The sequence below is a fragment of the Oreochromis aureus genome, linkage group 3 (genome assembly GCF_013358895.1).
Source record: "Oreochromis aureus strain Israel breed Guangdong linkage group 3, ZZ_aureus, whole genome shotgun sequence".
NCBI lineage: Eukaryota > Metazoa > Chordata > Actinopteri > Cichliformes > Cichlidae > Oreochromis > Oreochromis aureus.
In genome coordinates, this window is record NC_052944.1 from 116,463,360 (window position 1) to 116,474,180 (window position 10,821).

The window sequence follows — 10,821 nt, forward strand, 5'->3', positions numbered from 1 at the left end:
GGGAGTGCAGAATTATTAGGCAAATGAGTATTTTGTCCACATCATCCTCTTCATGCATGTTGTCTTACTCCAAGCTGTATAGGCTCGAAAGCCTACTACCAATTAAGCATATTAGGTGATGTGCATCTCTGTAATGAGAAGGGGTGTGGTCTAATGACATCAACACCCTATATCAGGTGTGCATAATTATTAGGCAACTTCCTTTCCTTTGGCAAAATGGGTCAAAAGAAGGACTTGACAGGCTCAGAAAAGTCAAAAATAGTGAGATATCTTGCAGAGGATGCAGCAGTCTTAAAATTGCAAAGCTTCTGAAGCGTGATCATCGAACAATCAAGCGTTTCATTCAAAATAGTCAACAGGGTCGCAAGAAGCGTGTGGAAAAACCAAGGCGCAAAATAACTGCCCATGAACTGAGAAAAGTCAAGCGTGCAGCTGCCAAGATGCCACTTGACACCAGTTTGGCCATATTTCAGAGCTGCAACATCACTGGAGTGCCCAAAAGCACAAGGTGTGCAATACTCAGAGACATGGCCAAGGTAAGAAAGGCTGAAAGACGACCACCACTGAACAAGACACACAAGCTGAAACGTCAAGACTGGGCCAAGAAATATCTCAAGACTGATTTTTCTAAGGTTTTATGGACTGATGAAATGAGAGTGAGTCTTGATGGACCAGATGGATGGGCCCGTGGCTGGACTGGTAAAGGGCAGAGAGCTCCAGTCCGACTCAGACGCCAGCAAGGTGGAGGTGGAGTACTGGTTTGGGCTGGTATCATCAAAGATGAGCTTGTGGGGCCTTTTCGGGTTGAGGATGGAGTCAAGCTCAACTCCCAGTCCTACTGCCAGTTTCTGGAAGACACCTTCTTCAAGCAGTGGTACAGGAAGAAGTCTGCATCCTTCAAGAAAAACATGATTTTCATGCAGGACAATGCTCCATCACACGCGTCCAAGTACTCCACAGCGTGGCTGGCAAGAAAGGGTATAAAAGAAGAAAAAAACTAATGACATGGCCTCCTTGTTCACCTGATCTGAACCCCATTGAGAACCTGTGGTCCATCATCAAATGTGAGATTTACAAGGAGGGAAAACAGTACACCTCTCTGAACAGTGTCTGGGAGGCTGTGGTTGCTGCTGCACGCAATGTTGATGGTGAACAGATCAAAACACTGACAGAATCCATGGATGGCAGGCTTTTGAGTGTCCTTGCAAAGAAAGGTGGCTATATTGGTCGTTGATTTGTTTTTGTTTTGTTTTTGAATGTCAGAAATGTATATTTGTGAATGTGGAGATGTTATATTGGTTTCACTGGTAAAATAAATAATTGAAATGGGTATATATTTGTTTTTGTTAAGTTGCCTAATAATTATGCACAGTAATAGTCACCTGCACACACAGATATCCCCTAAAATAGCTAAAACTAAAAACAAACTAAAACTACTTCCAAAAACATTCAGCTTTGATATTAATGAGTTTTTGGGTTCATTGAGAACATGGTTGTTGTTCAATAATAAAATTATTCCTCAAAAATACAACTTGCCTAATAATTCTGCACTCCCTGTATTTATAGTGACACCTGCAGTTAGGTTTTCAGCAAATTCACAATGATAACCTACTAAACATTGCAATTCACACCATATTATGCCAGTCACTGAACATTTTAAACAACCCCAAAATACTTAATTACAAATATATAATGTATATATATATACAAGGTTTTCATTAAGAACATTTTGTGTTACCAAAGGGAGGTATTTTAATAAAAAAAACCTTTCAACTTTACTTCTCTAAAACCAATTACATTCAAACTTTTCCAGCTTATAAGAACAGGAACACCAACTTTAAAACACTGGAAGACACCAAACTTGTCAACATTTGTTTTGTCTGTTTGAAAATCCCAAAAGCAATTAAAAAGAAGATGCTGGTTACAACCATTAAACTTTTTTTGAGCTAAATTCCCACAGTCCTTTTATCTATCTATAGTAGTATAGATTCAAGGTTACATCACTCACAACAGAACAGCAGACAAAATAGACAACTTCCATTTTCAAAAAAAAAGAAAGGAAAAAAAAAAAGGTCACAGTTTGAACAAAAGAGAGAAAAAAAGGCCAAAATCAACTTTTGTGCTGGGGTCTTGTTTGCCTAAGCAAACATCTTCAATTTCATTTGCTGCATCTTTGTACTGAGCCTTTGTCCATCCAGATTCATTAAAATCTTCTGACAAAACTCGAAAGTGTACTTGAGGTCATTTGGATAGCTCAGATCAAGTGCATAAATCAGTCCAAAGAGGACGATGAATGCCATGATGACACTACCGAGGTTGTTCATAACTGTAGGACCTTCAATGACAACTCCAACATCCTCTGGCTCCTGAACGCCTTCTCTTCTGATGGTGTAAATACCCATGACAGTTGCTGCAGTGGATCTCAACCATTCATACTCAGTGGAGGAGGTCTGAAAACAGGATGTTTCAGGTTTAAGGGCTCTGTCACTTGGAAAGGGAAATATTATGCAAAACTCAGCTTTGTGTCCTTTTGTACTGAAATATGGGTCTCTACTGCCTCTATAAACACTCCAAACATGAAAAAAACCTATCAATCTGTTTTCTATCAATAGTTTGGGTTTAGGTATTATGTACCTCCCCTTGGGAGGGGCTTGAAATAGAGGAGCAGCTCCTCAAGTGTCTATAGGTGTAGGTGCGTGTGTGTGTGTGGGCTGGGTCAATTTCCTTATTTCATGACAATTGGGAACCTTTTGAAACAGCTTGTTTTAGGCACATTATTCCGAACCAGAAGATTGCTGTAACGCCAGTGACACTAGTCAGTGTCTCGATGCAATCTGCTGGGTTCCTTATATAGAAGACTTTTTAGTAATTGGCATAATTAACTGAACTTCATTGGAGTGTTTACTTTATGAAGTGCCTTGAGATGACTGTTGTTGTGATATACCGCTATATAAACACTGACAGAAAATGGATGAATGTTTTCTTCACATTTACCGTGTTTATAGAGGCAGTAGATACCTACATGGCAGCACCAAAAAAATGAACAATTGAATTTTTGCTGAATCTGTCCCCTTAAAAGGTGCTCTCAGTACAAGTTTCAACAATGACTATTAAGAATAATACATATTTCACAATTATATTGTCGTATTTGAATATATGAGCATTTTGCGTGCGATGAACCTAACTCAAATTGAAGCTAGAAAATAAAGTGTGATAAGCGTACCAGATACTCCTTGAACAGTAGGTCTGGAGCTTCATTAAAGTAGATCACCAGGCTTTTAAGAGTATGCTCCCTCTTTATGTCGATGTCATCACACTAATGCAAGGGTGAAAAAAAGGGTGAAAAAATGTAATTCATTGATTGCATTTAATTGATGGGTTTATCATTAGTACTGACCAAACTACTGATCGCCATGATAGCCTTGATCTTTTGGCCCTTTGCTCCCCTCAAAAATCTGCATCAGCTTGTCTGTTAAATTATCCAGCTGAGCCAAGAACTTCGCCTGAAGGGGTTTTGTAGTGATCCGCAGGAACTCTGCATTCACCTGGAAATAAAACATACATAAATATAGTAAACTAGAAGTTTAAATACAGACTGCTGAATCAACACACTGAAAGTTGGTAAACATTTGAACCATCAGTGAAGTTTGTCAAGACCTAAACTGTTTGTAGCTGAGTTTAGGAATATATTGCCACCTGTTGCTTTGGAATGTTCCTAGCAGCGTTTTCCTTCATTTTTGCGTTTACGTGTGGACGGGATTATTTTTTAATACGAAAACGGAAAATCTCCGTTTTCAAAAATACCCGTGTACGTGTGGACAGCTACACAATTTCTCCTCTAAAACAAGGCACTTTTGAAAAGACCTGTCTATATTGTCAAAAAATTAGTATTCAAGCAGAGAAGAGAATGGTAGCACTACCAAAAGTTCAAAAAACAACTGTTGCAAGCTTCTATGATAAATAGCATTGCCATACATTCAGCTCATAAAGAAATACACAATTGGATATATGACAAAAATAATATGTTACCTTACCTGAAGGTGTAGTTTTATCCAAAAAGTACAGAGAGGCCAAGAGCAGCTGCATTCATTTAGGTGATCCTGAAAGAGCGCAAAATTTTTGAAGAGGGCGGACTGTTGTGTAACTCAATAACTTTGTGTTCTTGTAACAAAGACTGCTTTAAGAGAAAATAATTTAGGTTCACCACACGAATAATAATTGCAGTAACGCTGGAGTGCTACATTTGCGTCGAGTGAGATTAAAAAAAATGTTTAAGCTTAAAGAGGGGCTTGAATTTTTTTCTTTGAGTTTACAAATGCGCAAGTGCAAAAATGTACTCCCCCTACCGCCAGTGCCCCAACAAACTCATTCATTTTGTGTTCAGAATCAGCCTCTGCTGGTTTAGAATAATTTTAGGTTTACACAAAGAAAATCAAATTAATTTGGTATTTTTTAATTACATTTATGAACAACTAGCAAAATTTGTATGTGTTCTTTGAAAGAAGGACCTGAATCTGTTTTTTGAGTGTAGAAATCACTAAAAATGTTGTTTATTTTTTTAAGGTCATAAACTGTGTTCCCAGATAAGTCTTTAACAGCACATAGTTGTTTTTTATTTATTTATTTTTAACTGGTTAGCTAGAAATCAACTGGACTGCGTTCAAAATTTTCCAAGCGAAGTCTTTGTATTAAGAATTTAGTTGTTTTTTTTTTTTTTAATTTCATTTAATTCTAGTTGTGATTTGCATATTTTGTCCAGTATTTCCTGTTCCTGGAGGGACACGTAGGTTTTTCTAAGGATTTGATGATTTTTCTAATTCATCAATATTTGTGTTTTCTTTTTTTCTTTTCCTGCTTCCCAAAGATCAGATGCTGATGTTTCAGGCAGATATTTGTGTAATTGTTTACTGAAGGTTTGAGGTGTGAAAGAAACTGCAATGGAGTTTAAAACAAAATACAAAACATTCTTTACATGTTTAAACTAGAAAAGCTGGAAACTGCACGCAGCATAGTTTCAGTTTACAGCACAGCTGATCTCTGTAAAGCATCAACAGTAACAAAATTTTATTTAACACAGCTGTAAAAAGACCTCACACATGATTAGACATGAATTCAGATCATATTTGTTTGATGCAAAGTTAAAATGTGTCACTTCCTGTTCAGTTCCATCAGTTTCTGTGACGCCTCAATCATCAACTGTCAGCAGAGAAACGCTTCACTGAACATCTTTATGTCTGAGTGTGTCACACTGGACATATTAACCAGTTATTCACACTTTATTCTCCTCTGTTCCTTCTTCTGTTCTCATGAATAAATGTGAGTTGTTGTTAAAGGACAGCATGAAGAGTCTGGATCAGACTGCTTCCTGCTCTGCAGGTCCTCACCTCTGCTGACCAGGAGACCACGAGGTCTCACACAGACTCTCACCTGATCTTCTGGACTCATTCTGATCCTTTTTAAAGTGGTTCAGATCTTTGGCGCTGTCACTTGGTGTTCGCTCACTTTGTGGTAGAGTATCACTTCCTGTTCCTGCTCAAACACAGTGGTGTTTCTGAGTAGTTTATCTGCTTAGCAATTTAATTAAAATCTTTTAGATACATTCCTTTTTCATAGTATAATCTTCACGTGCTTCATCTGAAGCACCCTTTCTGTGTACTCACTACCTAATTTATAGCCAAAGTATTCACTCACTGTCTCTGTACTGTTTCGCTAGCTTAGCTTAGCTCGTAGCCGACTCGTTAGCACCATGGCTACTTCACCTGTCCCTCCTGCACTTTCTTGCTCATTGTGTCAGATGTTTAGCTACTCCTCGGCCTCCTTTAGCAGTAATGATACCTGTAACAAGTGTAGCATATTTGCAGCTCTGGAGACCAGGATTACTGAATTGGAGACTCGGCTTCGCACAATTTATTCACCCGTAGCTAGCCAGGCCCCTGTAGCTGGTGCAGCCAAAGATAGCGTAGGCCCTGCTAGCTGTTCCCCGGCAGACCCCAAGCAGCTGGGGAAAGAGGGCGGCTGGGTGACGGTGAGGAGGAAGCATAGTCTTAAACAGAAGCCCCAGGTACACCACCAACCTGTTCATGTGTCTAACTGTTTTTTCCCCACTCGGCGACACACCCGCCGGGGGTCAAACTCTGGTAATTGGTGATTCTGTTCTCAGACATGTGAAGCTACAGACACCGGCAACCATAGTCAATTGTCTTCCAGGGGCCAGAGCAGGCGACATTGAAGGAAATTTAAAACTGCTGGCTAACGGTAAACGTAAATACAGTAAGATCATAATTCATGTCAGCAGTAATGACACCCGGTTACGCCAATTGGAGGTCACTAAAATCAATATTGAATCGGTGTGCAACTTTGCCAAAACAATGTCGGACTCTGTAGTTTTCTCTGGTCCCTCCCAATCAGACCAGGAGTGACATGTTTAGCCGCATGTTCTCCTTAAATTGCTGGCTGTCTGAGTGGTGTCCCAGAAACGATGTGGGCTTCATAGATAATTGGCAAACCTTCTGGAGGAAACCTGGTCCTGTTAGGAGAGACGGCATCCATCCCACTTTGGATGGAGCAGCTCTCATTTCTAGAAATATGGACAAATTTATTAAACCCCCCAAAATATGACTATCTAGAGTTGGGACCAGGAAGCAGAGTTGCAGTCTTACACGCCTCTCTGCAGCTTCTCTCCTCCTGCTACCCCCCCAAAAACCCATCTCCATAGAGACTGTGTCAGCTCCCAAACAGACAAAAAACAAACTAAAAACCAGTAATAAACAATTTAAACATAAAAAATCACAAAGAAAGAACAATACAGTATCCACATCTGAACCAAAGAGTAAAACAGTGAAATGTGGATTATTAAATATTAGGTCTCTCTCCTCCAAGTCTCTGTTAGTACATGACTTAATAATTGATCAACAAATCGATTTACTCTGCCTTACAGAAACCTGGTTGCAGCCGGATGATTATGTTAGTTTAAATGAATCAACACCCCCGAGTCATTCTAACTACCAGAAACCCTGAAGCACAGGCGGAGGGGGCGGTGTGGCAGCAATTTTTCACACCAGCCTATTAATCAACCAAAGACCAAGACAGACTTTTAATTCATTTGAAAGCCTGATGCTTAGCCTCGTCCACCCCAGCTGTAAAACTCAGAAACCAGTCTTACTTGTTATCATCTATCGTCCACCTGGGCCTTACACAGAGTTTCTCTCTGATTTCTCAGACTTTTTATCTGATTTAGTGCTCAGCTCAGATAAAATAATTATTGTGGGTGATTTTAACATCCATGTAGATGCTAAAAATGACAGCCTCAACATCGCATTTAATCTGTTATTAGACTCAATTGGCTTCTCTCAAAACGTAAAAGAACCCACCCACCACTTTAATCACACTCTAGATCTTGTTTTAACATATGGCATAGAAACTGAACATTTAACAGTGTTTCCTGAAAACCCTCTCCTGTCTGATCATTTCCTGATAACATTTACATTTACAATAATTGATTACACAGCAGTGGAGAGTAGACTTTATCACAGTAGATGTCTTTCTGAAAGTGCTGTAACTAAGTTTAAGAATATAATCCACCCACTGTTATCATCTTCAATGGCCTGTACCAACACAGAGCAGAGCAGCTATCTGAACGCTACTCCAACAGAGGTCGATTATCTTGTTAATAATTTTACCTCCTCACTACGTACGACTCTGGATGCTGTAGCTCCTGTGAAAACTAAGGCCTCAAATCCGAAGTACCTGACTCCGTGGTATAATTCTCAAACACGTAGCCTAAAGCAGATGACTCGTAAGCTGGAGAGGAAATGGCGTGTCACAAATTTACAGGATCATCATTTAGCCTGGAGAAATTGTTTGCTGCTTTATAAAAAAGCCCTCCGCAAAGCCAGAACATCTTACTATTCATCACTGATTGAAGAAAATAAGAACAACCCCAGGTTTCTCTTCAGCACTGTAGCCAGGCTGACAAAAAGTCAGAGCTCTACTGAGCCAACAATCCCTTTAACGTTAACTAGTAATGACTTCATGAACTTCTTCACAAATAAAATTTTTATCATTAGAGAAAAAATTACCAATAATCATCCCACAGATGTAATATTATCTACAGCTACTTTTAGTACCATCGATGTTAAGTTAGACTCTTTTTCTCCAATTGATCTTTCTGAGTTAACTTCAATAATTAATTCATCCAAACCATCAACGTGTCTTTTAGACCCCATTCCTACAAAACTGCTCAAAGCATATAGTTAGGGCTGGACCAGGTGACCCTGAATCCTCCCTTAGTTATGCTGCAATAGACGTAGGCTGCCGGGGATTCCCATGATGCATTGAGTTTTTCCTTTCCAGTCACCTTTCTCACTCACTATGTGTTAATAGACCTCTCTGCATCGAATCATATCTGTTATTAATCTCTGTCTCTCTTCCACAGCATGTCTTTATCCTGTTTTCCTTCTCTCACCCCCAACCGGTCGCAGCAGATGGCCGCCCCTCCCTGAGCCTGGTTCTTCCTGTTAAAAGGGAGTTTTTCCTTCCCACTGTCGCCAAAGTGCTTGCTCATAGGTGGTCATATGATTGTTGGGTTTTTCTCTGTATGTGTTATTGTGCGATCTACTGTACAATATAAAGCGCCTTGAGGTGACTTCTGTTGTGATTTGGCGCTATATAAATAAAATTGAATTGAATTGAAATTGAATTGAATCTTTACACCTGAACATCTCCAACAGACTGGCTTCACTGACTGTCTGATGTGGAAGGACTTTATGATTAATAATCATTAATTTATTATAAAGTTATGTGTTATTAATGGTTTAAGAGGACTGATTAATGTTCTTTTATACGTCTGACTGCGTGTTGTGTGGTGATGTTAAACTTTACAAGTACCTCAAATAACATCAAGTGAGCTTCATTCAGCCTGAAAACTCAGAAGGAACAAATTTCAAAGCTCTCAACAAAACAACCAAAGACCACAAACTAGAAACACAACAGACAACCTCTGACCAACTGTTAATGATTCGAAGCTTCAAACGCTGAAAGAAAACTCAGATCCATTGATTAAAAACACAAAGCCATGGAAAAGCTGCCAAGTCCAAATACTTTGCTCCACATTCTAACTCAAGTAAAATTGTCCACATGCAGATAAATGAATGCCGATTTCTTAAGAACAAACTGGGTTCATCTGATTTTTTCAGTTCCATCAGATCAGTGATCAGTATCTAAAGTTTCACTCAGATCGATTTCAACTTTTCATCAGAGTAACAAATGTTTCAGTGCAGAGTTACTGACTGATAACCAGTGTGGATTCAGTCAATCAATAATCTATAATCATGTGGATTTGTCTTCAAACACCAGAGTGATCAAAGTTTGTCCTGAAATATGAGCTGAACATCTGGTCGAAAACTCACAGAAAAATCAGTCAAACTGTTAAAGGAGGAAACAAAGCAAACTTACAGTTTCTTCACACACACCAGCACACCTGGACATTAAACAAGGATACAGTGAGCTGCTTCCTGGAAGGAGGCGGGACTCCACCTGAAGACTGTGAGAGGGCCACACCTTCATGTGTTCACTCTAGAAATATGCCGTCTGACTGCTCAGACTGAGTCAGAGTAAAGTTCACAGGAGGCGGGACTCCACCTGAAACTCAGCACAGGTGGGAGGGGCTCAGCTCTGCATGTGTTGATGTGTTAACTTAAAAAATATGCCGTCTGACTGCTCAGACTGAGTCAGAGTAAAGTTCACATGCTGTTGTGTGAAGACATGAAACCTTGTTGTAGCTGCACGGGTGAACACACTGATCCCAGATCAGCTCTGCTGTATTTGTAACATGAACATTTTTGCTGCAAAGCTTCAAATGTTCAGCATGTTTCTCTGTTTCCAGTCAATAGATCCAGTCACACTTTCTACCTTCACCTGTGCAGTAACGGCTGAGAGCAGAGCTGAAACCAACAGTCCAATCAGTGAGCAGCATCAACACCTGAGCTTCATTCAGACTTCAGAGCTTCATTATTGAAGATGTTCTTAGTAGAAAGTTCATCTGGTGCACACATGAATCCTGTGATGAACCCACAGGAAACCACAGTCTTGTGATTGGCTGGAGCACACCTGTACTGTGTGCTCGAGCCAAACACAAGACAGACTGGGCTCTGAATAAAGATGTCCCAGTATGTACATATGTACACAGTATGAATCCAAAACCCAGCAAAGAAACAGAAAAAAGGCATTAGCCTTTAGAAAAAGCCAAACAAATGGAAGTTGTGAGCTTTCAAATCTTCTGGGATCCTCAGGCTGGGAATACCAGTCACGATGTGCAGATCGCAAAGGCCATATGACCTTTAGGGACTAACCGAGTCTTTTTGAGCACTAACGAGGCCACGCCAGAAGGTATGAGGCAGCAAGTGGGCACATGGGCTGTGTCCCAATCGAGTGACCAAGACGCTTGAGTACGCTCATTTCGCGTACTACCTATGACCCTATGACATCACTTTGATTAGTTGAGTATCTGAGGCTGAGACCACGGGACTGTAAAACATGATTATTGGGCTTCATTTCTGTACTGAACAGTTATTTTAAGATTAGTTAGTAGATAACAATTAGCTAATGTTGTTCATGAGACTAAAATCATCTCACTTTGATAATGTAAATATAATATGGCCAATATTATATTTATTGTATTATGATATATTAGAGCAGTGAGCTTGAACTCTGTGTCAAAGATTCAAGTTGCAGTGATTTATATGTCCTATGACTTTAAATCTTCATTTAAAGACACGTATCTTTGACAGTGCATATATAGATGTATCATATTGTGGAATTACA

General features: G+C 39.6%; 1 pseudogene; it reads left to right on the plus strand.

Annotated features, from left to right (window-relative positions):
• Positions 1–5,773: 5,773 nt before the first annotated feature.
• Positions 5,774–6,597, plus strand: LOC120437937 (annotated as a pseudogene).
• Positions 6,598–10,821: the final 4,224 nt, after the last annotated feature.